General features: G+C 41.2%; 1 protein-coding gene across 2 annotated transcripts in view; it reads left to right on the top strand.

Moving 5' to 3' along the window:
* Nucleotides 1-27813, top strand: part of Gli3 (GLI family zinc finger 3) — a 265017-nt gene that overhangs the window by 197308 nt on the left and 39896 nt on the right. The window lies entirely within an intron of this gene.

The following is a 27813-nucleotide window of genomic DNA, read 5'->3' as shown; positions in this document are numbered from 1 at the left end:
ATGACTTGTGCTTATTGTAGCCTTCTTCTATTTTGACTAAACATTAAAATTACAGAATCTCTGTGCTTTCTATGTTGTATGAGCTTTTCAATTGTTCTTTTTGCAGCTTAGATTGTTCTGTGTCATGTATCCTGCACAGTTACCTAGTAGAGTTAAGTTCAGCACTGCAGATGATGAGAAACACGATATACAGAATGTTAGGTTTCACATGTCACCATCAGGACCTCCTCTCCCCTTTTCTTTTTAAATTATATCACTCTGTGTTTGTATAAGTATTTGTATTTGTAATTCTATAAGTAGAATTAGAGATTTCTCAAGTACAGCCAAAAAAGTAAGTCGAATGTTTTTAATTAAGGTATATTTTCTGATTTTTCCACACATGTAATTTTTTCCTCTTTTATTCAAGTATTAATTTTAAACTAAGTCTGTCTTAATGACTCTTTCGTGCTGACTTCTTTAGTGGAAAGCACAAAGGCCTTGTTACACTAAGAGGGGAGAAGTTAGAATTTTTTTTTTTTTCATGAGGAATTATTCTCAAAGAGTAGTCTATGCCGGGAGCATTCCCAGGACGGATGAGGGGGTATGACAGGGCTTTAACCTTTTCACTGCCTCATTCATGTAAGGCTGGCATGGGCTTGGGTGTTTCCCTTTTTATGTTGTAAAGGCAGTGATTGTTATAGGTATTTTATGTAATCTTGATGCCAGGATTCCCCTGATGGCCTCATGGGTCGGAATAGTTTTAAGAGAAGGCTACTGAAGCTGCAGCTTGAATGGCCATAGTATTTATGGCTACATGGAACCTATCTTCATGTGCCATGACTGCACACACACACACACACACACACACATACACACACTCAACTCTAAATCAGATAGAAGAGATTGGTGTCAGGATTTAGTCAGATTCCAGTGTGTTACCTTTATGATAATAATTTTAGTCAAAGCTAAATTACAAGAGTAAACAAACTGAGTCACGTGAATTTAAAGTTACAACTTACAACACAAAACCTCCTGTTCAGGTCACTTATATCCCATCTAAAGTGCCGAAATTCCACGTTTCCATTGCCTTTTCGTTGCCCTTACACATGTATACGTTCCTGCTCTGGATGATACTCGAAGCATTAGTGGTGGCCCAGTGCAGAATAGGGGCTTCATATTTTATTGATTAAAGTAACAGGTACCTCAAGTCTACCTAATTACTTTGGTGACAGATGGAATATACACCAGTTGCAAAGCCCGTTTTTTAGGGACAGAGGGGGGCATTAACCATTTTGGTTCTTGCCAGTTTCCTTGGAGAGCAGACATTTTCTGATTAGTTGGATTTTCGTGCCACATACAACCAAGCGGCAAGGTGTTAAACCATTCTGTTGCTCTGCCTTATTTATAGCCATGACCCATTCTTTCCCCCCTCTTACAGTTAATAGAAAGATTCATGATTCTTCATGGTTGTCTATCTAGTGTCTGACAGTCCCGACTGCCTGCTAAAGCAAGTCACTATCTATAATTGATATCCTGCCGTGGAATAGGGTGCTGGCTGCAATTGAAGGGCTTTGCTGAAAGCCCTTAAATCCTGACAACTTCTCCCCTTGTTCTGCTTCAGTCGCTGAGCTGCAAGGTTGGAATTCCAGAGCTATTTGAACTTGGTGCAAAAGAGAGACATGTGTTTCACATTAGCAAATCGCAAAGTTGAAGAAGAGAATTAGGAACCGGCCGGCTTGGCCAGCCGTGGTCTCACTTCCCGTGCAGTGCACTCCATGTTCTAGGGACCAGATTACCTCGTCCATTACTGTCTGAGCAGATAGACAGAATATTGCCTTTTCCTCTTCTGCCCTTTTATTTCAAGCCCCCTTCCTCTCCCAAATGGATGTTATTCTAGCTCTGCTGCTGTGGGATCTGTTATCACAGCGAGGTGTAATTAATTTCACTTCTCAGCAAAATTATTAGAGCTGGGCCTGGTGGCTTTCCAGCTAGTATTAAATTCGCGATAAATTTACTTTTATTACCAGAAGCTAGGAAAATAGACTTGTATTTTTGTTCATCAGGTTTTTGTAATATTATGTCCCTTTCTTGGGGTCAGTTAATAGAAAGCAACAAAAGCACAAGAAGAATATGTAGTAAAAAGTTAATTACAAGTACTTTTGACTGATTGAATTTCTCATTGATTTGTCAAGATCGAAGCCGTGACTTGTAAAAGGCACATATTCTAATGTTTCAGGGTAAGTTAAGCCCACATTTCTCTTCAGTTTTGAATTAGCCAGACTCTGCTATTATGCATTACATTACAAAGAAGCCACATTTTAAGTGTACATGTGTTTCTGAAGTTGGGCAGCGACAGTTCTCAGTGTTTGCACTTGCTTTTGCTGTTCTTTGCTTACTTGACATAGCTTGTGTTGGGGGAAGAGGCTCAGCCTGGCTTCCAGACTTTACTGAGCTCTGCTTCTTTCTTTGAATTTTGTTCTAGAAGTAAGTTGTTTTTTACTTTGGTGGTGGAGACATTTGAAATTCTCATAGCAGAAAGTTCAAGGTCATCTCATGGTCTCTGAAACCTGCCCATTTCAGTGGCAAATGACAGACTCCACCAACGTTCTGTGAGGCTATTTATAAAGAAAAAAAGGGAATTGTGTATTTCAGGGTGGTGTTGCCACATGGCCACCTATGCTTGAAAACACCCTTGTTGAGATCTGAATGAAGAAAAACGATGTAATCACTGTACCTCTTGTCCACCTGTTAAGTGACGCCACTCATTGCCCTCAGTTTGAACAACTCAACTCTCTAGTCCTGTTTAGTAATTAATACTTACAAGATCTCTCCCAACAGTCTGCAGAGAGTTAAAGTATTTCTTAGCAGTTTTATTCTTCAATGTAATTCTAAACAGTGTAACCTAGGAGAAAGATTCCTTGGCAACTACAAATGGTCTTGGTGTCTTAAGACTGAACATCAGAGATTGTGAGATGTATTTATGATGACATCCAATTTCAACTGGGTGGCGTTTAAATAAATGTAATCCTCCGTTTGGATCTTTTAAGCATGGTGTCAATTTTTTTCTTTTTGTTGAGTGATTAGCCACCTACCTGGATTATAAATGCTTTCATATGCTGCAAATTTTGATTTTCAAAAGTATGGTGAAGTTCCCTTATAATAATCACTTTTGCTGCCATTTGGAAACATTCTGTACATTTACAGCATAAAAATCAAGGGCTTTCATTTTAGTATCAGAGGATTGGATGTAAGAAAGGTCATCTAACTTGGGAAGAATTGTATCTGTAAAAACACAGGAAAGGTTTGATGTGAACATATTGTTTTCATATTAATACTATAATCCTAAATTTGCATTTTATGCTTTCTGCCTAATTTTTATCACTGTTCTAGAGTTGAATTGTACATCCTTATGTAAGAGAAAATTGGGTTTAAGATGTGAGAATAGTCTCATACATTAGTCAGAGATTAGTTTCATGTGTACAAAAAACTCTAAAATGAACAAGTAAAGATTTTGATCTAGTAAAGATTTTTGATCTAATTTCCTTCTACATGGAGTTGCTAGTTAATTTTCTTGCTCTAATTATTTGGAAACATGGCACGTGACATACAAACTAAAAAACTACAAACTTCAAAGTCACTATGTAATGATTTTGCCTTAGGGGTCATATTCTTTGTGAAGTTGCTGACTAAATTTCACCTGCAGAAAGCATTTCCATGAAAATATATCCAAGAGATTGGTCTGAAAGGTCAAGGGACAAGGGCTTTGTGGCTCATTGCTAAAGCACCCCTCAGGCCCAGCTAGATTGTGAGTGGCAGCCTCATCCCTGCCCTGACTCTCGGGATGCCCTCCCAGGCACCATTTGACCCTTTCAGACATTATTTTCTCACTTATCAGACTGTGAAAGAGTCGTGAAAATAAATACTGTCCCCGATATCCAAGGCCAAGCAGAGATCACATACAGTGGGCCTAGTGAGAAACAGACATCAGGTCTAAATGAGGCAATTCCAACTTGTGTTTGTTTTTTGAAGATTGGGTTGGAGAGGAAAATGGTGTGCTGATACTGTTGGTCTTTGGGGATTCTGTGTCAGGTCTAAGACTTACTTTATGTTGGTTGTTGCTAGACTGGGAAGTAGGTTTGACTGGAGCCAGTCAAATGCTGTATGGGCTAGAGAGTGACATACACTTACTACCCAGTCACTGCACTGGTGTAGGCACAGTTGAAAATGAGCACTTAGACTCTTAAGGAATGGTCAACTCAATTGGCCGAAGTAGATAAGGGAACATAAAACTTTTAGCTTCCCTTCTTGTAAAAATCATCCTCAATATAATGTTGGTGATTCTTCTTACAAAAGAGAACAATATAAGGCTAGTTAGAGGTACTTATACCCATGCAGGCTGCTTTAGATTGCTCTTAGGTGGTATCCCTGTAGGTATATCAGCATGAAATCAATATCTAGAAGTTGGTGCCCAGACCCCCAGTTCACAGAGCCTCCTCAGAGACCATGAGAGGCCTCTGGGCCTCTCTTCCCTCTTGCTTGTGTGATGCTGACCTTTAGAGGCTCTGTGTATGTTCAGTGTCCTGGAATGCTTTTGAAGACTCTCTGTAGGGTACCACTAAACCAGAGTGCCTCATCCTCAGCTCTGGAGTAGATCATTCTCTGTTGTAGACACTGTCTTACATGCTATAAGATGTTGAAAAGCATTCTTCCCATTGAGTGCCTCATCCCTCACTGGGATAACCTGAATTGTCTACACATATAATCAGCTGTACCCTGGAAGGTAAAATGGCCTCTATTTGTCCCCCAAACTGTTCCACTTCCAGTGGTGATTTAAAAAAAAAAAGTCCCTCCTACTTTGTAACACTCTGTTTAAAAAGTAAAGATGGCCTGACCTGTGTTGAAAATTCATCTTCAACCAAAAAACCAAATCTGTGTGTGGGCAAGTAGTGAGCAAGGTAAGGGTTCGTATGTAGATAATGGCAGAGCTTCTTGGAAATTACCCTTGCTGAGGTTGCTCACTCAGTAGTTCTCAGGAAGATCCACTGCCAGCCAAGCCTCTCTTCTCTGTGGGGGGAAAAATGCCAGCATTTTTTATGCAGACCCAAGGAAGTGGCTCAGACTCCAGCCTCTGAAATCACAGTAAGTGGGGTTGGAGATTATGTGCCTGCTTTGACATAAACCAGTTCCAGGAGCAGGAAGCTGTTCCTAATGTAAAGACTTTGAAGATTCAGGGACATTTATGTTTTTCTGAGCTTAGCCAAATGCTGCCATGGATGAATTATTTTTTCTACAACAATTAATGTCAGCAGGAAAATGTATAAGAGCCTTATCCTCAAAAGACTATGTATAGGCCAAGGCCTTAAGCAAAAGTCAGCCTATTCCACCCTCCTTGCCTAGTCACCAGAGATAAGTTCTGAGAACCCCAAATAGTGTGGTGGAGATTGTTCCTAAAGCTGCCCCAAACAGGTTTATCCCATTACCTACAACTTCAGTTTCCATTTCTCATCTGTGAAGTGGTGATAGTATTTAACCTATTTTATTGTTTTTTAAGTTTGAGTTTGTTTGGGAGGTTAGGATAAAGTAGAATAATTCAAGTACCGTGGGTAGTAGGTTTTGTTTTGACAAGGAAAACTGCATCTATTGGAAACTGAGTTAATAAACTCAAGTAAAGTGAATGACAAGACAAAGGAAACTTTTGACTTTTGTTTCATTAAACAGAAATAGTAAGTAGTCCATTGATTTGGTAGCACATGCTTCCTGAGCAGGCTGCTGATCCACTACCTGGTGTCTACTATGCAAACTATAGACATAGTCCATAGTAGGAAAAGCTACATGAGTGTCAGACCTGTAATGCTGGGACTGAGGGCATGCTAGAGAGCCAGACCTGACACACTCATCTTGGTGTCTGTATTTTCAGGTAAGGAGCCTTGGGGCAGGTTGTTTTGAAGTATTACTGATATACAGTCATGATGAATGTAAAACAAGGTAAAGGTGCTGAGGAAGAAATGGCAGGTCTTAATGGGGACTGGGTGTAAACATTGTCTTGAACAAACAAGTAGACTCAAACAGGGAAAAAACTGAGTAGCAAGCATCAGTCTTCATGAAGAGTAGAGGGGGGACCAAGGAACAAGGGGATGGGACTGCAGGGCTTGTCTTTTATTTCGGATGGAGTAATGAGGGGGAGTCGCTTTCATCTCAGAGATTTTTAGGGAGTCTTCAGTTGAGCTTAGCTCTGCAGAGCCCTGGAAGCTGTGAGTCCCCCAGCATTGAAGAGGGCAGGGTTGTCATAAGACAGAGTCAGAAGTGAGGCCCACAATGCAGACTATTTTAAATTCTTTATAAAAACTTGCGGGACAGTTACGAGGTATTTCACAGTTGCAAGCAGCAAATATGGTTATTCACTGCTTGGCTCTTGGAAAAGAATCATGTGGAAGTTGGTTTTGCATTTGGACTGAGTTCTTATCTTTGACTTGTGCTAATTACCTAAGGGTCTCGAGATTCTGGGATTTTTTAAATTGGTTTATTAAGGGTTGGAAGAGCGAATGATTGTTGATAAAACTTGAGCAGCTGCCTACTGTAGGGATAGTCACATTTTTGTGCCAGTAGGGGTTTATGGATACATTTCATTTTTCATTGTTTCTTTTCTTGGTATGCCTTATTTTCTAGTCTGAGCTTATATAACCTTGAGTTCTGAGAATGTCTTATGTTATTACACAGGCTTCTATTGATGTCTCTTAAGGACACTCACCATCTCTGGCTACCCCATCTTGGTTTTTGGTTGACACAATGTGATGTTCCTCTTTTCTAGAGAGTACTACTTAACAGACAGGGAAGTGTTCCTGGCTCATGAGAAACAGGTCTTCCTGGTGGCTCTTCCTAGAGGTGTTGAATGTTCTCACACCTTGCTCAGTACAACTTCCACAGCAAGATAAAGCAGTCCAGCCACAAAGGAAACACAGCCACATGGTTCTCCTCCTTGTGTTTAGCAGAGATAAACTTCAGTGGAGTCTCAGTGCTGAGCCATTTGGCTTCTGGCAGCAGCTTTAATTGGTAAAATGCAGATTTGATTTTATTTTTCTTGATCAGGAGGGGATTATTCTTGTTATCAGCACAGAGCATCTTATTTCAAGATGAAAAGCCTTTACGGAATTACAGATGCCGGTGCTTGTACAAAGGTTTTGTTGGCGATTGACAACTCAAAGAGAAAGTATGATTTATTAGCCTATAATGGCTAACCCTGAGCAATGGGCTAGGTCCTACAGATTGTGAAATTGCTTATGTGAACTGCCTTTTTATGCCACTCAAGCCCCAGGTTACGCAAATAAATGTGGAGTCTACGTTACCCAGAATGGCCTAAGAGAGGAAGGAAGAAAGGAAGGTGGGGGTGGGGAGAAGGTGGTTTCTAATATCCATCTTGGTGGTGCCTTTTACAGTAGTTTGGCTGATAAGCCAGCAGAGGAAAGATTAATAACGAGGCTTGTCGCTATCAGTACCTGTTTGTCGATTCTCTGTAACAGGGCTGTCTGTCCAGCATGGAAATTATTGATTAAATAAAAATTGCTATTAGATTGTGATGTGATCCATAATCACAAACAATGGTGGACATTCCTCTTTCAGATCCTCAGCCATGCATCAAGTTGTTGCTTTTCCCCCCTTGCCGTAATTTATATTGTGCTGACATTTGGGCTCATTAGGTTTATCCTTTCTGCTTGAGGCACAAGCAGGGTGACTGCTGGAAGAGGTGGGTGGGGGGAGGCAGGCGAGGACCAGCCTTAGCAGAGACCTGGCTGCTGTCTGTGTTCTCTGTGCTAGCGTGGGGCTGCTTAAACTTTTCTCTCAACCCCTTCTTGTCAAGAAATTTTTCATGACCCCAGGTATACAGTGAAATAAGTATACAAATCAATATTTACTGATAATAAATCATAAAGAAATTTATATTAAAACAATTCCTCGGTACACATAAATTTTACCATTTATTAAAGAAGGAAGTAATTTGCATACTGATGAAATAGATATTTATTTTTTTCTGTAATAAATTCATCTTGGCTGAATATTTGAAACTTGAATATTGTAGAGTGTCTTAAACCTTTGATATTTTGAATTTGTAATAATCAACCATGAGAATCCACTTTGCATTACCATATAGTACAGAAAGGCAGAAGTTTTGTTCAGGGCTAACTCAGACGTTGTTGGAAATTCTGTCCTAATCCCTGGCCAAATTTACTTAATAATATTTTTATGCAATTCAAACAGGAATTTTTTAATCAAGCATTCTAACACAATATTACAAAGATACAGCAACTTACTAAAAACAAAAAGATAGTAGGAAAATATTCCAAACTTTCTATCATTTATAAATAAACCATTCTATTTCTATAAGAAAATTTTGGGTGTACCATGTGAGCTGAGGGGCTTCAGGCGATGTGCTTATTGTGTGGTGTGGTGTGGCCATGTGCTGTGCCAAGTTAAGTGTTGTTTTTTCAGAACCAAGGCTGCAGTGAAGTTGCATAATGAGACATTGGTGACCACTGCCAGAAACACTTTGGAGTCATCGTGTTGTGTTTTAGTTTGAATTAAGTTTTGGTGATTTTCTCTTACAAAAATCGTTCACTGTTGCCAATATTTTGTGACCCTCACATTCAATTAAAAAGTTCAGTTAAGAAGGTGCAGAGTAAACACTGTACATAGAGCCTGCCACCTTGCCCATTTTAGAGTGCTCAGTTTAGCGGCATTCCTTATATTCAAGTGTTATGCACCCCATTACCACTGCTTACTTCCAGAACATTCTCACTACACCGCAAAGGATGTGTGTCTACCAGACACCTACCCCATTCTCCTCAGCCCCTGAAAATTCAAAATCTACTTTCTATTTCAGTGGATGTTTATTCTGGGTATTTCATTTAAATGGATTTATGCAATATATGGCCTGTGTCTAGTGTGTTTTGTTTTGTTTTGTATGTAGAATAAAGTTTCCAAGGCTTATTCATGCCATGGCCTGCATCTCTGCGTTATTCTTCCATATGACTAGTGAATATTCTTTTGTTTGACTCTAAACACATGCCTAATGCATTTACTTGAGATAAACATTTGTGTTGTTTTCCATTTTTTGGACTATTGTGTAGCTATGGATATTTTGAAGCAAGTTTGTTGCTTCAATGTCTATTTTCAGTTTTTCTGGCAATAGCCCTCACAGTCAGAGTTACCTCAGAGAACTGCCAAATCAATGGCAGTTTCTAAGCACCCTGTATTGGCTCTGCCTTCTTGGGTGGTGTTACTTCCAAGGTCATTAGCCTCTTAGATGTAATCTCCAGTCTACCTCCCTGGGACCACACACTTCCTGGGCAGTGGGCCAGGTAAGCTGTATGGAACTTGTATCGATGCTGCCATCTGTGAGTTTCCAGGCATCATTCAGCATAAATCTCAACACGTCCGCCAGGGCCTAAAACAGGGATGAGCTGTGCTGAACAAATGCAAAGACAGTATCCAAAGTGTTAGATGTAGTGGGCAAGGTCAAATGAAATAGATAAGGACAGTGACAGCATTAGGATGCTCTGATTAGTGGAAGACTGGGTATTCGAGCCTAAAGCCCGTTTGTCAGTGGCACTAAAGAGCACACTGTATTTTTCCACGGAGATTCTGATCTTCTCAAAACTGAGATTCCTACAGTTCTTAGTGAGAAAATAGAGGTAGAAATTTTAGTTGTAACTGTTGTGAGGCCATCTGCAGAAAGTACTAGATTGGCTACTGAATAGAGAGTGCTTTTCTTGTATTGTCTTCAGTGGCTGCTCAGTGCAGAAATGAAATTTGCCCTTTAGACTTCCTTCACTACCAAATGTGTGCATTCTCTTGTTCCCCATTTCACTTCAGGCTGCCTCGGGTTTGCTATTATCTCTGCACACTTATTACAGATTGGATCCCATTGAAAATAAATAGGACCCTTCATCACATACCCGAGAGCCTTTTGGCAAACTTCAGGTAAACAATGGCTACCTTGTGTAGAACAATACATGTTAACTCTGACTAAATTGTGAGCTAGAAATCATGTGTCTGTCCTTGGCATTTATGGGGATATGTGCTATTGCATCAAATTTAAACCTGAAGTAACATGTGGGGAGGGCAGAACTTTTGGAACTTGAAATCCTACTCCTGGCCTCAAACTCCACTCCCCCACTCTGCTGTAGTTTTGCTTTATGTGCTTCCCTTGGAGAGAAGCTAAGGTGAGGCTTCTCCAGGGGTTCAGATAGCTAGCAGATCCAGACCACAGAGCACTATGCAGTATCTACTACAGTGTTGCAACTTAGAGGCTAAGAATAGGAAAGGCATTAAAGGTAGTCTCTAGGAGGAATTTGATATCCTACTGTAAGATAAAATAGCAATCAGTAGGACCATCCCCCTGAGTTTTCCAAGAAAAATCGGCACTAGACCTGGTTCATGTTTCCTTTAACAACATCGTTAAACTGGCAGGTGAGGAAAACACAGTAGGTATGATACATGGCAGAATCACTATATAAGCAACTGGGGCCCAAGCAGAGGAGGATGTCAGTGTAAAAGGCATCAAGAAGGTATAGTTGGGAGGATGGTAAGGTTTAGGCCTTAGCATTAACTGAGAAGACTGTTTTTAGAAGACTGTTTGACCCTCAGCCCTATTTTTCTGAACAGTTTGGTGTGTTTATTTCCAGCATGAAGTGGTAGAATATAATTATCACCATTCATCAGGACTTTTCATATCCAGATAACAACTGAGTTGGGGTCCTTAAAGACCTTGAAATATCAACCCCCTGAAATAGCTCTGGGGTTAAAAAGTATTACAAGAAAGGACCTTGAATGAACTCTGCATTCAGTGTTACTAGGCAATGAGATATCCCACCTAAACTATTTAGTGTGATTCTCAGTTGTGGGACTAGAAGTATACCACTAGAGTCACATTCAGACAGTTTCTAGAAAAACATGCTCAGCGTAGCAGCTCACATTCTGAAGGGATGCTGCCACGGTTATTGGGTGGGTTAGAGAAAGCCAAATATGCCTATTAGATGGATTGATTTTAAAACAGGAAAGAAGTGTATGTGGGGGTTTGATAGTGGGCATTCTAACTCTCCCTGTATCTGAGCTAGACTGGTCTCAATGAACTTGATCTGCATGGCTTCTAGCATGTGGAGCATAGGCCCAATATATAGGATCTTTAAGAAGAAAATTTTAGTCTTGTTTTGAGGAAAATTAAACAGAAAGCTGGTAGGTAACAAAGCTGTCCTGGAGGGCAGTATGGGGACAGTATTCATGTACTAGAGTCTGAAGTGTGTAAGTTGGACATCCATGGATTTGGGATACTTTCAAGTAATACTGAGCACAGAGGGCTGCTGAACTCTCTGAACTCTCAAACCTGGATGAAGTTCTTCCATTCTGAAGAAGTCCCTTGGAAGCCATGTATGTGCCTGTGTTCCGAGGAGAAGGACCAGGGTGGCATGTTTTATCACACCCTCAATAGCTTCTTCTCTCCGTTGGTTTGAGACTACCCATTCCTCTTCAAGTATGTTTTATTGTGAATAAACTACTAATTAGTTAAACAAATGAGGCTACGCTTTTGTATGGGAAAGCCTATGAGTGCCTAGGAAAGAAGGTGGGCACTCAGGCCTTTGCTGCCCCTGCTGACCCCCAGCCACCCCCACTCCACTTTTCTCATTATATTTTCATGTGATCTGTCCTGCTCTAGACATTACATATAGGAACTCTGAAATGTTTTTAGAAATCAATCTTATGCACTGAAAGTTTTTTTTAATAACCTAAACATTATGTCCCATGAACCTTTCAAAAAATAGTGACATTATTAAGCCCATGAATTCGTGATGCATTTAGAATAATGAAAAAGGGGGTTTCCCCCCTTTATTCAATCCTTTATTGAGTTTGCAGTATGGATAAGAGTCTAAAGTTATGGGACTTCTGGGTTGTACTTTGTCTGATACAATTCTCTAGATCAGTTTTGCTTTTCAAATCACAGTCCTTATCAGAATTTGCTTCTGTATTTATTGAGACACGTTCTGGATCACAACTTTCACCCATCTGCTCTCTGTGTAGCAGTTTGGAGTTTCCCTCGAGACTCGAAGAAACCAGTATTAACTGGGTTAGGGCACTGACAGCTCACCAAAGAAAACGGCCCGCCAAATCTAGCTGGTGACCCAGGGACTTTACTGGGGCTGCTAACAGGAGGTCAGAGGTCAATGCCAGGAGCGTGGGTGACAAGGGAGCCGCATCACCGGAACAGAAGAACAGACTCACCCCAACATGGGTGACAACTCAGGCTGCATCCTGGGATCTCCTTGTCCCTTTAGCCAGCCAGTCTCTTCCGAGCACTTGCCTAAAGATTGATATATTTGGGGGGCAGCCATGTGAATCACATAACTTTCACTGGCTTCCTGAGCCTTGTGAAGTTCTTGAGTCTTCTGGACTTTCCTCTTCCAGGGAAGGGTGTTTAAGTTTTAAGGAAATAGCTACCCAACAAGCGGCGAGCAAAGATTGAGTTCCCTCTCTCTCCTTTGCTTCTTGCCTTGCCTTGCTTGTATGTGTGTGCATGGATAGGTGTGTGTTCATATGCATTCACGCCCATGTGTGCATATGTATGGAGCCCAGACATCAAAGTCAAGCTTGGTTATCATTCCTCAGGGGTCATCCACCAGCTAAGCTAGGCTGTTGGCCTGGGGATCCACCTCTCTCTTCCCCTCAGTGTTGAGATCGCAAACATGTATCACTGCACCTGGGCACCTGGCCATTTTACAGGGGTTCTGGAGCTGGAACTCCTCAAGTCCTCACATTTGCATGAGGATAGCTACCACCCAAACCTCCTACCCTCCCTTTCTCTCCTGATCCCTCTCTGTCCCCTCTTCCTCCCTAAGTTTCTTCCTATCATTTTCTTAATAATTCATTTCTATCCATTTTCTGTTTTCTGGACAGAACTGGGCTATCTTGGGTCCTATTAGTATACTTCTATGGCTAAATGTCCTTCATTTTCCTCCTTTTCTCGATCATGGGATGAGAATGAATGTTTGGATGTTTTGCTTTGAGGTAGACAAGGTAGAGATAAGAACTTTTTGCAGGCTGTCACTACTCAGCAACACTTTTGTGCCCCCCTAAAAAGGGCTAGATGCCATCATCACTTGTAGCATTCCATCATAAGGAATCTCTGAAAAGTTCAGAAATTGAGAAATAAAAGATTCAAATAACTATTTTTGAAGCAGAGTCTCACCACATAGTCCAGGCTGGCCCCAAACTCAGACCTCTAGCTGCCCTTGCCTCCAGAATACTAGGGTTAAAGATCCAGGTACCAGGCTGGGAAGGGAGGTGTGGGAAGGGGTAGCGCATGCCTTTAATCCCAGCTCTTGTACATTTAAGTGCTGAGAATAGTCTGACTGCACTAGGTAGTTGTTTCTTTGGCAGCCCCCTTCTGGGGTTCTGCAAGTGTTAGGAATGTCTTCCCTGAGCGACCTGGGCTCTGTGTATTTGGTCACCTTGGTGAGCCACATTTCTAGTTTTGGATGCTAACCTCCACATTGAGGAGTTTTAGTCTCTTGGGTTTTTTCATGACTAATCCTGAAAATACATATAAGAATACAAATGGATGCTCACAAACAGTATATCTAAATGAATAATGAAGCTAACACGTTCTTGAATAAGATGATTTATACTTTGAATTTGTCCGCCATGACTATGGAGGCCAGGATTGATAGAGAATTCTTTTCCTTCCCAGAGTTCTGTGCAACAGTGTGGGAATCACCTCACATTCTAACCCCATTTCTTCCCATACTGGACTCTGAAAAGTTGAATAGACTCTGGCTTCTTTACCCCTTCCCTGTCCACCTCACTAGTTCTTGAAGCATACCTAATGCAGACCATAGCAGCTGGCTTTCTGTCCTATTTGATAAGGAACTCCCAGCCTCAGATGTCCGGGGGTGCGACTGTTTGTTTTTGGTGAGGCCCATGCCTGGAATAGGTACAGTCCGTACTGCAGCTGACAACTCAGACTGGCTGCTGTGCTGTTGTGAGGAGGTAGGCAGGATGTTCCAGGTGTTAATTAGGACTGACTCTTTCTCAAGGCAGCATTGTGATAAAGAACTATCAGCTGACCTGCCTAGGATGCTGGGTTTGTTTTCTCTCCAACACACCTCTTCCCCCAGCAGGAGACTTGGAGTAGTGCTCCTGAACGCTGGGGCTGAGGCTAATGATAGAAATGCTTGGTGGATTTTTATTCCACATTCCTCGGATCCTGAGACAGGATCCTTGAGATAGCTTTCACCTCCATGCATGGTCCTCTGTTGATGTAACTAACCGTCTTATTAAATAAGAAACACAGAAACAATGTAAAAGAGAAAGCCGAGAGGTCAGAGCTCAGAGCTAAAATCTCACCCTTCCGCCTTCGGTGTCCTAGCTTCCTGAAAAGAGGCCTACTTCCTGTCTGTTCATTTTTTTTATAGTATGTTGTTCTGCCTTCTCATTGGTTGTAAACCCAAACACATGACTGCCTCGTCACTGTCTGAATGTACAGCCCCCTAGGTCTTAAAGGCATATGTCTCCAATGCTGGCTGTATCCCTGAACACACAGAGATCTATGGTATTAAAGGCGTGTGCCACCACCGCCACACTCTGTCTATGGCTCTAATAGCTCTGACCCCCGGGCAACTTTATTTATTAACATACAATCAAGATCACATTTCAGTACAATTAGAATACCACCACAGTCCTCACTGGTGATTTGTCCTGCCTGATGGTCCTGGCCACAAATGAAGCTCGGTAGCTCATTGGTGATTAGATTTTCTCAGATTCACCACTAATCTCTGGGTCCCACCCTAGACCAGTTAGGGGACACTTGGGACTCGGCATTCATCCCCAGCACCTGGGTTATTATTCCTGGGCCTGAATCTGAGAACCCCTTCCCTGGCTGGGTCTCTGAACTCAGGTAAGCACCAAGAACCACATGCACTATCTGACCTAAAGACTTGCAAAAGTGAGACATAGTCTTGGCAAGCTTGTGCTTCGAGCTCTGGTGGCAAAGATATTCTAGCAAAACCTGTCTGTTATATCATTCACAGAGTCCCAGGCTCGCACACCATATGTCCGCGTGTGTACATGCATGCATTTTGTAGGAATTGAATCCAGGACCTCTTACGTGACAGGCTAGTGCACTGCACTTACTACAGTCTCATCTATGAGTAAAGGATGAGACAACAGTAAGTTACTTATGGCAAAAACAAAACAAAAAAAATCCACAATTTGGTTCTAAGAGATGTCACCATTTTGTTGGGGTGACCATACTGCACTTGGGACTGCGGCATGGGAGTGACCTAAGATATTCTCCCTCCCTCTCCAAATACTCCCTAATCCCCCACCTCCCTTCTTCAACTTTTGTGCCAAAATGGGGTCCCCTACTTGATTCTGTCTTTTGACTTTGAAACTGGAGATGATTAGAAGAGACTATTTTAAAAGGAATCGGGAGCCCTAGAGAGTAAACATTCTTACTTGACTTAATCCCTTCCTGCCCTAGGCATTGGCTCTTGGAAAGTCACTGGGCAGTAGTAAATAGACAGAAGGAGGCCTGTGCTGAGTAGACACTGGGCCTTTCTCTAGCAGTCAGAGAGATTGGCTGCTTCCTGATGCATGCCAAAGAGTAGCTCTCTTCTCTTTCCACAGCCTCCAAGACCTAGAGGAGGCCAGTCCCACAGGCTCTGGTGTAGCCTTGACTCTCCAGAACCCTTGGAAATCACCCGTAGGGCACAGTTTAGGCCTCTGATGTAAGTGTGAAGTGCTTCTCCTGAGGGTGACTTCTTAGCTTTTTGGTACCATCTGCCTGCCTGTCCCAGAAGTGAGCAATGTAGTGGCTATTCATGAGTTTTTGGGTGCTGTTTCTCTGGTGAAGGGCCTGTTCATGCAGCAAATAATTAGAGAGATGATGAGGGCCTCGGTGTTGAGGATTGGATTTGGGTTCAGAGCTCCTGGCACCCTTAGAGCTCTCCATTCCATCACACTCGTGACTTATTCAGACCTGTAATTTGGCTGTTGGGATCAAGGGGTTTGTTTGTACTTATAAAATGCTTTAAAGCCACTGGCCGCCATGGATGCATTTAAACTCAATTGGCTTCAACATGCTGGAGATCTCTTTTCAAAATGTTTAATTGCAGTGCAGTGTAAAGTTTAAGAGGATTTAGGGGGAGTAATTAAACATATGCAATTAATGAACTGTATGATGGCTTTTCCTATTAATTTTCACAACCCAAATATTTTTTTCCTTGCATATCCTTTCAAGCCCAGTGGGTCTCTTCACTGTTAACTAAGACATTAAGGCATGCCCTCTGTGGGACCTTGGCACTTGCCCTTCCCACTGGATTTGATCATCTCACACAAGTGTCCAAGTGCTGCTTGCTTACCATATCGGAGGGCTTCCTAACTAGCCTTCAGAAAATACCCATCACTGCCCTTTTCCAACTTAAACATTTTTTTTTCACAGTTTATTTTTATTGTACTCATTTTTATTGTTCCCCAAGGCTACAAGCTCTGTGGAATTAAACCTTTGACTTACTGCTCTATTTCTAGGGCTGGAAATAGTCTGGTGTACAGTGGATATTGTGTACATGCTGTTAAATGAATAAGTGTGTCTAGTTAGGGTTATCAATGCTATGGTGAAACACTATGACCAAAAGCAAATTGGGGAGGGAAGGGCTTATTTCACTTACACTTCCTCCTAACAGTTCATCATTGAGGGAAGTCAGGGCAGGTACTCAAACAGGACAGGAATGCAACTAAGCCTGGAGGAACCTGGAGGCAGGAACCTGGAGGCAAGAGCTGATGCACAGGCCATGGAGGGGTGCTGCTTACTGGCTTGCTCAGCCTGCTTTTTTTGTTGTTGTTTGGTTGGTTGGTTGTTTTTTTTTTTTGGAGACAGGGTTTCTCTGTGTAGTTTTGGTGCTTGTCCTGGATCTTGCTCTGTAGACCAGGCTGGCCTTGAACTCAGATATCCGCCTGGCTCTGCCTCCCAAGTGCTGGGATTAAAGGCGTGTGCCACCACCGCCCAGCCACCTGCTTTCTCATACAACTCAGGGATGACATCACCCACAATGGTCTGGGACCTCCCTCATTAATCACTAATTAAGAAAATGCCTTACAGGCTTACCTACAGTCCAATTTTATGGAGGCATTTTTTCAATAGAGGTTTCCACTTCTCAGATGACTTTAGCATGTGTTAAGTTGACGTAAAACTATCCAGCACAAAGTGGATACTGATTTTTCTCAGTGTATTGGATAGGCACGTGATACTTGTGTTTGAATTCAGAATGAAGAGTTACTTTTCTCCGTAGGGCATTTGATCACGGATTAGTTCATCGGTTCATTGTTTAGATAGACTTTAAAGCTCCACACATAGTGAATTTGATGCTGGCATGCAGATTAGAGCCTTTAAAGAGACTGCACTCACCTGTGCATTAAATAGAGAGGAAGGAAGAAAAATATAACCGTAGCAACCAAAAAACATGAAACTTTTGGGTTTCGAGTCATTTTATAACTCCAATTCTCGGGGATCTAATGCCCTCTTTTGGCCTCCAGGGGAACCAGGGAAGCACATCAAGGCCAGCCCAGACAAGATAAGTTTGCTTTTTACTTTTTAGAAATTTTGAGATTGTAATATAATTACACATTTCTTCCTTTCCTCCCACCAAAGCCTCCTTATACCTTTCCTTGCTCTCTGTCAAACCCGGGGCCTCTATGTTCATTAATTGTTACCACATGCACGTAGGAAAAGAGGCTCACGGACCCAAAAGCAAGCCTATGATAGTTCATTTCACATCCTTGTTTCCAGGCTGCATAGCCCTGAGCAGGAAGCAAACATTTCCCATCAGTTGCAGTATTAGTAATCATGAGTGAAGCAGCCCGCTGCTGTGTCAGAACAATAATTGGCCCAAGTGTGCTGATGTGGAAAGGGCGCCTTAGCATCTGAGATCTTCATTATCTTCAGTATGGACTGACAGTGTCTTCATGCTCTATTCAAAACTGTTGCTTTTTTGTTTAAACAGCTGTGTGGCACCTGTGAGCCATAAAATGTTTTCAAATGTGAGAAATAAAGTTTGATATTTATTTGAACGTCTGTGTTCTTGATCTGTTTTTGAAAATTGAAGCTGTCCTTGCATGATACATCAATTTATACTTAGTATGCTTCTTTTAGCCATAATACCCCCTTTTTAGACTGGATCTCATGTCCCAGGCTGACTTCACTTGCTGTGTAGCCAAGGATGGCCTTAAACTTCCGACTGTTTTGGCCTCCATCTCCTTGAGTGCTGGGAGTCTATGGAAACTAGGCCTCCCTGCATGCTAAGCATGCGCTCCACCAACTGAGCTAAATCCCCGGCTCCTGGCTGTAATCACTTCATCCTTGTCATTAAGAAAAAAATTTCCCCAACATTTTCCACTATTAGAAGTAATAAATATCCTTGTCTAAAATGTTTCTTCGTAATGTTTATTGTTCTCTTCTGCTATAATCTACAAAGCATAATAACTGTTAATTAGTGATGGTGTTATTTTAACTAAGATTGAATGAATTTTGCTGGAATTTTGTCTAGAGTTTGACTCAAGTCTTAAATTAAAAAAGAATCTACACTCTAAAAAATAGATTTTTTTTTCAGAGTTGGAGAGAGGGCTTAGTGGCTAAGAGCATTGACTGCTTTTCCAGAGGACCTGGGTTTGATTTCCAGCACCCATGTGGTGGCTTACAACAGTCTGTAACTCCAGTCCTAGGGGATCTGACACTCTCTTCTGGCCTCAGCAGGCACCGGCATTCATATGGGACACAGACATACATACATTCAGACAAAACATGCATACACAAAAATAAAAGTAGATAAATAAGTGAAAATACAAATTGAGTTTTCTATGTAATATTGGGATATTTTCTGCTTTCTTTTTCCCTTCCTATCTTCCTTTTTGTCTCCCAGTCTTTGTTTGTAGTATTTTGGTCTTGGTTTTCCTTTTGGTCTTCGGTTTTTTTATTTTTGGTTTGGGAAAGAGTCTCGGGTAACGAAGGCTGACCTCAAACTCAGCAAGGAGCTGTAGCTGTCAAGGACCTTGAACTCCTGATCCTGTACCTCTGTCTCTTGAGGGCTGAAATCATGAGAGGTGGCATCATGCCTGGCTGCTGCATTCCTTGGGAGGTCTTTGTTTATTTTCTTTGCTACTTCCCAGGCATTGATGGTTTTTTTGTTTTGTTTTGTTTTTTCTTGTACATTTTTCTGTAACTAGTGTTTTATTTATTTTGTATGGGAGTGAGGAGTGTACAGTGAACATACTAAGTAATCTTAGTTATCTGGTTCTGTATTTTATTATCCTAGATTTTTTTCTGACATAAATATGCACCTATCAATAAGAATTTTATCTTCTTTTGAAAAAACACACACTTGTTTCTTATGGTATAGAATAGGGTTCTTGAAATAATGGATGGTTTTATTACTAGGATTCAACCCTGTTTTGAATCTGGTTTTAGTGGGAATGCCTTTGACGTTTAATTTTATAGAATCTGTTTACTATTTGTTTGAGACTGATAATACCGGGACATGTAAATGAAGTACTCTTGTATATATTGCTAAGCAAAGTTTTTTATCCCAAGTGATTAGTTGCCATATTAGTTTTTGCCACCTAAGGAGGTTGCCGCATGCCACGTGGGCTTAAGTCGTCTCCGCACCTCTCTGAGTGCCAGGTGAGCTATGCCTGCAGTAGCTTACTAGGCTTTAGACTACTGTGTTTCACTTAGAATCTCGTATGTGAGTGTGCAGGCGCCGCAGTGCATGTACAGAGGCAGACGATAATGTGGGCAAGTCAGTTTTCTCCTACACTCTGGCCCCAGGTGAAATTCAGATGGGCAGGCTTGGTGACAAGAGCCTTTACCTGTTGAGCTGTTTTCATGGTCCCTAGACTCCTCTTCTTCCTCCCACATGTCCTCCCTTCTTCCACCTTATCTCCATCCCTGTCTCACCCTCCCTCTCCCTTTCTCGCGTTAATGTTCTATATTATGTGTACATTACTGTGTCCTGGAGAGTTTTACATAGCAACATAGTATTGTGTTCCATACGTGTTTGAATAACATTCCAATAAAATTAATTTGGTCAAGAGTGCTTGGAAAATAAAATCTTCAATAACCTTCTTTTAAATTTGTTTATATAACTTTGGACATATTTGAGTAAAAGTTGCTTTTTAATTTTGTAGAAAATCCCCAATAGCATTGAGATGTTCAGCTTCAGTGTTACCAAGCATGGTTGTTTAGATTCTTTTGAAAACGCCTCTGTACTTTTCATTGTACCGTGTTCATTTTATCATTTGTACTCTCTCCCATTTATTTAGGTATACCAGGGGCCTCTTATTTTCCCCAGGAATATGGTTTTAAATTAGTCTCTAATTCTATTATGTGTAAATTTTAGTTAATATCATTAAAAAACATTTCTCTAGAAGTTTTCTTTGGCTGGACTTTTACTTTCTTTACCGTAATCTCTAAAATAATTATTTAACTTATTAAATTTATTTTTAAAATTTCATATACACACACAGTCTTTACATCATTCCCCCCACTTGCTCTCTCCTTCTAACCCCTCTCTTATGCATGTGCACGTGCACACACAAATACACACACACACATACACACACACACACACACACACACACACACACAGCCACAGCCTGATGAGTCCCTTTAATGTTGCTCATATGTATGTTGTAGGGCTAACCCTTAGTATTGAATTGCCAATTAGGGAGCTCATTCCTAGGGAAAACGAGTTCTCCCTCTCTCGGCAGTCAGTAATTACTCATAGCTCTTCATCTTGGAGTGGAGGGGAGCATGCAATTTCCCCCATCCACACTGGCATGTCAATTGATGTTGTCATTATTTACTTCTTGTTTAGGCAGCCATACCATTGACAGTGTATGGATACAGCTTCCTTGTAACATGGAAGGCACAACTACACAGCAGAGATTCTGGTCTACTAGCTCCTAGATTGATTGATTGATTAATGGATTGATTTGCCTCTCTTCCATGATGTTCCTTGAACCTTGGGTGTAGGGTTTGCACTGTAGATGTATCCATTGATCCTAATACCCCAGAGTCAGTTAGATGCTCTCTGACCAATTGTAGCTTTCTGTAATGGTCTCTAACTGCTGGAAAGTATCTTTGATGAGGGGTAAGAGCTACACTTACCTTTGGATATAAGGATAAGATTTAGAATGCAGTTACAGAGTACACTCATTTAGGAAAGTGGCAGTAGTACATTTTCTTCTAGGATTCATGGCCTTGCCAGCCATGGGTAGGCATGCCATGGTGGTCATTTATTGTTTCGTAGGCATCACAGCTGCATAGGACTATTTTGATTGTATCTCTCCCTTGGCAGCTTGAATATCACCTTCTGGTACTTTGAAGGTGGTCCTCAAGGATGAGGCTTCTGGAAGCCATCCAGCTTGATTATTCCCATTCTTAGTTGGAAGTGTGTGGTGTCTTCAACATAGAGATTTGACATGAAATTCTGGGAGGTAACCAATGACAAGTGGAACAGCCTGTGTTGTTTGGGGGAGTTTCTTGGACTCCTCCGACCAAAAACTCAAAAGGAGGTTCCTCATACTTGTACTGGGGATTTTTGTTAGTTTCTGGCTCTTGCTGGAAGCATCATCACTTCAAGTATCTTAACTTCATTTAAATGTTATGTAAATGCACAGATAGACAAATTATATTTAAAATTTCAGGTAAATGTAAAATAATTCCCTGTGGCCTTCTCAGACACCCTTAGTGTTGGTTATCCCTCTCCCATTCCTTTTCCTCTGAATTGACCTTCCTGTCCCTCCTCAGTTAAAATCCCCCGTTCATGTTTTTCCACTTTATGATGGCTGTTTCTTGCTATCCCTCTCTGGAGCCCCCACCCTGCCCAGTCATCCCTTTTTACTGTCCTGGTCTCTGCAGTGACTAGATCTCTCCATACCTGAAGATTTGGAAGTAGGAGCCACAAATAAGAGAGAACACATGGCATTTCCCATTCTGGGTTACAATCCACTTGCCTGCAGATTTCCTTATTTCATTTTTCCTTACTCTGATTGGTAAAGATGATGAGCACTTTTTGATATATTCCTTAGCCACTTATTTTTTTCTTTTGGGAACTCTGTTCCAGTCTATAGCCTATTGTTTGGTTTGGGGTTTTAGATTTCTTTTTGTTTGTTTTCTCTTTTATTTTTGAGTTCTTTATATACTCTAGATGTCAATCATTTGTCAGATACATGGCTGGGAAGGAGTTTCTTCTCCTGTGTGGGCTTCCTTACCACTCAATTGATTGTCCCCTTAGCTGTACAGAAGTGTTTTAGTTTTATGAGGTAAATTGTTGGCCTTGATTCCTGGGAGACTGGAGTCCTTGTCAGGAAGTCCTTTCCTTCACCTGTGTCTTGTAGGGCACAGCTCATGTTTTCTTCTAGCAGTTTCAGTGTGTCTGGTTTCGTGGGGAGGTACTTGATCCATTTGGAGTTAACTTTTGTACAGAGTGATAGATACAGATCTAGATTTAGTTTTGTTCTATGTGGGGAGATCCAGTTTTCCTAACACCATTTGGAAAGGATGCCTTTTCTCTACTTTTTTTTTTTTTTTTTTTTTTTTTTTTTTGGGGGGCAGCTTTGTCAAATACCAGATGGCTCTATTTATATGTACTCATGTACGGGTCTTTTAATTTGTTCCATTGGTTCCATTATACAAGTACCATACTACTTACATATACTTATATACATACGTATATATTTTAATCTGGAATGGTAATCACTCCAGCATTGCTCTTTTTACTCAGGATTGCTTTGTCTGTCCCAGGTCTTTTGTCTATCCTAGATCTTTTGTGGTTCCATAAGAATTCTAGCTTTTTTTTTCTGTGAAGAATGCTGTGTTTATTACTATCAAAAGGGCTGTCCAGTCATGACCAGGTTTGAGTCATTTTGTTATGAATGGATTTTGTGTGTGGCCTCAGTTTTTCATATTTGTGTATGTTGGTTAACAAAAAAAAAAAAAATGAAATTTTGCCTGGGCAGTGGTGATGCATGCCTTTAATTCTAGCACTTGGGAGACAGAGGCAGGTGAGTTTAAAGCCAGGCTGGTCTACAAAGTGAGTTCCAGGACAGCCAGGGCTACACAGAGAAACCCCGTGGGGGGAGGGGGGCAGGAAATGAAGTACAAAGAAAGAGAAATAACCCTTTTATTTCTGATAAAAATTAATTACTGCTGCACAGCTAGTGGTTTTACCTACAAATTCATTTGCGTCCTGTTTTGTGTATTTGTTTTATATATGGTCTTTGGGCTATTTTTCCGGAGCTCTGTCTATTCAATACTTACTTCTCTCATGGAGTACTTCTCTTAGTCAACAGGAAAAGCTACATTAAGAACAACCCAAGTCAAGAATTTTATGGAGGAAATTTCATTTCTTTATGAAGTGAGCATTTTCCAAAATGTTTCCTGTAGTGTGCAGTTCTGCAAGACCATTGCTGGAGGCCGCCAGGCGGGGAGGGTATCTACATAGTATAGGCAAACACTTGCTGCAGGATTTCATCCTGCCTTTCTGTGCCCTGTGGCTCTTCAGGTGGGGTGTGCTGAGCTCTGCCTCCTACCGCAGTTAGCCACAGAATCCTACTTTTTATTCGTATGTGGTGAAATCGGCTGAACTTGTGTTTTTCATCTCTGAAAGGACACTCTTTGATTATGGTTCTATTTTGTTTCCTGGAAGTATTTGTTTTGTTTGTTTCCTCTTCTTCTTTCAGGATTCTGTGCCGGTCTTTTGTCACAGTGACAAAATGCCTTAGATAACTAAAGGAAGAAGGATTTCTTTGCACCCCTTGTTTACAGTTTCACGGAAGTGTTAGCTGACTGCCTGGCTGGGGGAGCTAAGTCAAGGCTGAAACATCCCCTCCTCGGAGGAATGCTGTTTTCCTCAGGAAGTGCAGGAGAGGGGCATGGAAGAACTGTGCTTGAGGCCATACTAGCCCTGACCTATTACTTCCAAGGCCCCACCTTCTTGTTTCTGTCACCTCCCCCACTATGGCCATGAGAATTTTGAAGCCACTGTTGTATTAATCCAGTGATTCGGTCACAGTTCTCATGACCCCACCCACTCACCAGGAGCTCCAACTCTGGACATTTCCATAGCAACCAAAGCTTCCACACGTGATTTTTGGAGAACATTTTCTGTTCAAACTATAATTGAGGCTGTGAAGTTCAAGTCTTGCTTATGCCACGTTGGTTTGGTTTACCCGGTCTCAGCTGGTTCTGAGGGTGTGTGTTTAGCATCGCCTCCTTTCCCTCAGCCTTCTGCTGCTGCTTTCCTGATTAATGTAGGTTTGGTTTGGGGTTTGGTGTTTCAAACAATACTTTCATTAATTCTGCAGGGATCTTTCCGGAGCTTTGTTTTTGTAGCATGAAAGTATACTATTTATTGTTTCAGTCCTGCTGCTTGTTTTTAGATTGGTCTAAATTGTTTATCTCATTCTGGTTTAACTTTGATAGACCATATATATCTAAAAATTGATCCTATTCCTTTACATTTTCTATTGTAGTGAAATGTTAGTTTTTAAGAACTGTCTCCATGATTTTCTGAATTTGATTGGTATCTGTTGTGCTTCCTTTTTCATCCCTAATTTTATTAATTCGGGTCTTTTAATTTTGGTAAGTTTGGCTAAGTTGTTTATCATTCTGTTAGGTCCATTTGATCTGGGATTTATTTTGGTCAAGTTGACCTATTGGTGAGAGTGATGGGGTATTGTAGAATAACAATTAACATGCTACACACAAGACCAAGGGCACACCAAAACAAACTTTGCCCCAAGAGACAACCAACAAAGTTCCAAGAACAATGACAGCCTGATGCACTCTGGAGGGAGCGACCCTCCAGGCTCAGTCACAACAAAAACCATCCAGACTCAAGGCTGTCTGAGCCTGGAACATCTCCCAAGACTCTCGTGATCCCGGCTCACCAATACATCTGCTGGCTGCCTGGCACAGGCACTAACCATTACTGGACCACTTCACAGATCTAGCATGCCTCAGAAAATAAATGTACATAGCCACACAAAGACAAGGACAAACAAAGACACACAGAAACTTACCAGCCAGTTAGAAACCCCTCGGATTAGGGTCTGGAGGAAGCAGGGGTATACAGGATGAGCGCCCAAATGTTGTGCCCAGGTCGCAGGACCCCCAAGCAAGACCACCACAGAGCCAATATCTGATGCAAGCACACAGAGGTTTTTTAATAACAAAACAAGCAAGCCCAGGACTTGGTCTGTGAGTCCAACATCTGACACAGCAGATGGAGGAGGACAGCCCTGAGCACTCACTTTAAGGGGTTTATATAGGAAAGGTTTACATGCAGTTTGGGATTGAACGAGGGGGCTAGGAGTGAGGTAGTTCTTTGAAGTTACTGGCTGAGCTATAAGCATAAGGCTCCTGATGGCTAACAGGATTCAGGATACCTACAGAGACATAAATTTTTACTCCATATGTCCTGCTTTTGTTGAACCCAGGATATATACATTCAGATTTATTGTTCCAGTCCTACTCTCCTATAAGTTCAGTTTCTGCTCAGTTGAGCCCATTACTCCCCATATCTTGTTTTGCCAAGTCCAGGATACCTAGATTTATTGTCCTAGCCTTATAAGTTCAACTTTTGGTCATCACTTCTAAAACTGCTGGTCAGCAAATACCTTTGGAGGAAGGGAGAGGGAAGCATCTCTCAAGATGGCTACTGATTTTTCTCTTTCAATCTGGGATATATTTTGGTCAAGGTGACCTATTGGTGAGAGTGATGAGGTATTGTAGTCACCCAGTATTATCTTATTGTGGTTGATCTCTGACTTTATGTCTGTTAATACTTGTTTTATGAAACTAAGTCTACCCATGTTTGGTGCATGAATGTATATTTAGAACTGTAATGTCTTCTTGAAGGATTGCTCACTGAGATGACCATGTCTCTTTGACTAGTTTTGGTTTGAAGTCTGTTTTGTCAGATATTAGAACCATGGCACTTGCTTCTTTCCTGGTTTGATTTGCTAGGAATACCGTTTTCCATATTTCACCCTAAGGTAGTCTCCATCTTTGATGATGAGGTATTTTGCTTGAAGGCCACAAATAGATGGATCATGTTTTCTAATGCCACCTGCTAGTGTCTTTAAATTTTTTATTTCTATTTTTATGTATGTGTGAATGTGTGTGTGCATGCACATCTAAGTGCAGGTACACATGCATGCAAGGCCAGATAACCTACTGAACCATCTCACTAGTCCAGTCTGTCTTTAGATTTGGCAGCGGAGACTGTTAATATTGTTATTGAAAGGTTTGTGTTTGTGTGTGTGTGTGTGTGTGTGTGTGTGTGTGTGTGTGTTGCTTTCCTCTTTTGCTTAGCTTAACTACTTACTATTCTAGTGTATTTTACTCTTCTGTGGCCTATTAAATGTGTTTCTTTTATTGTCAAAAGTATTCCTTGCAGTGTCCTGTAGAGCTGCCTTAGTGGTAATGAATTTCTTGAGCCATCTTTTATCATGGAAAGTTTTCCTTTCTCCTTCAACTGTGATGGATATTTTTGCTGGATATAATAGTCTGTGTCGGCAGCTCCGATCTTTCAGAACTTGAAATACATGGTTTTGAGCCCTTCTCAGTTTTAATTTTTCTCTTGAGCTATCATGTTTTTCTGAGGAGCCTGCTTTTATGTGTGACTCACTGGTATTCCTCTCTTGCTGCAGCTTTTGGTGCACTTTCTTTGTGCCATGCAGTTAGTGTTCTCATCTGCAGCAAGTGGGGAGTTTCTTTTCTAGTCCTGTGTATTTAAGGTACATTGGTGAACATCTCTTCACCCATATGAAACTTTTTTCTCTTTTACTGAAAATGTCTTTTATACCTTTGGCATGAAATCATTCCTCCTTGTGTTCCTATAATTTGGCCCTTTTCATGGTGTTCTAAAATCTTACATGCTGTGTACACATGAACATCCCCTTCTCTCTTCTGTGTCTCCTGAAGCCCTGTCTTTCTCATGACCCATTCTGTGGGTGAGGCTTCCTGCTGAGCTGGTACCCTGGCTTTTTGAATGTTTCATTTCAGGATCAGTGTGATTTACTTTCAGAATTTTTACCTCTATTGAAATGCATTCTCCTGCTTTCACTTCCTTATGTCATTCAGCTGTTGGGTTTTCTTGGGAGTCAATCAGGAGTTATTTGTGTCTTCTGTAGTTTCTTTGGAGATTTTAATAATCATTCTTTCAAAATTTTTGTCAAGAATTTAGTCTAAGTCCCTCCCCCTGGGAGCCATTACTGTGGGATTGGTCTTGGGAAGGGTCTTGCTTTGGTTTTTCGTGGTACTTGTGTTTCTGCATCAGAATTTACATGTCTGGTGTTAGGTCGTTGATTGACTGTATTTTTTTTTAAGTAGCCTTTCCTCTTTCGGTGAAAAAGTTTGCAATGCTCTGGAGGAGCTAGGATGTATAGTAGATTGAGGTATTGTTTTACTCCACTCCTAATACCCCCCTGAGAATAGAACATTCTACAACAGTTACTCTATAGTGTTTGGTCCGTTATAAAATAAACTAATAATCAACTAAAGACCGAATCATGCCTATGATATACATTATGTTGGTAAATCACTATGGGCTTTTGAGTTCTTTGGACAGCAGACTCTTGGAGCTCCAGGCCCTCCCTTAACTCAGACTCAAGCAAGTTTATGTCAAGGGATCTCAAACCCCTGTTTTGAGTCAGGACGGCCCCCTGAATCTATAACAGGAAGAAGGAAGAATAAAAAATGACTCAAGAGTGAAAAACATAATGTCCTTG

This window comes from Peromyscus leucopus, chromosome 5 (assembly GCF_004664715.2).
Source record: "Peromyscus leucopus breed LL Stock chromosome 5, UCI_PerLeu_2.1, whole genome shotgun sequence".
Classification (NCBI taxonomy): domain Eukaryota; kingdom Metazoa; phylum Chordata; class Mammalia; order Rodentia; family Cricetidae; genus Peromyscus; species Peromyscus leucopus.
Note: the sequence above shows the minus strand (reverse complement) of the source record. Positions and strands in the feature narration are given on the sequence as shown.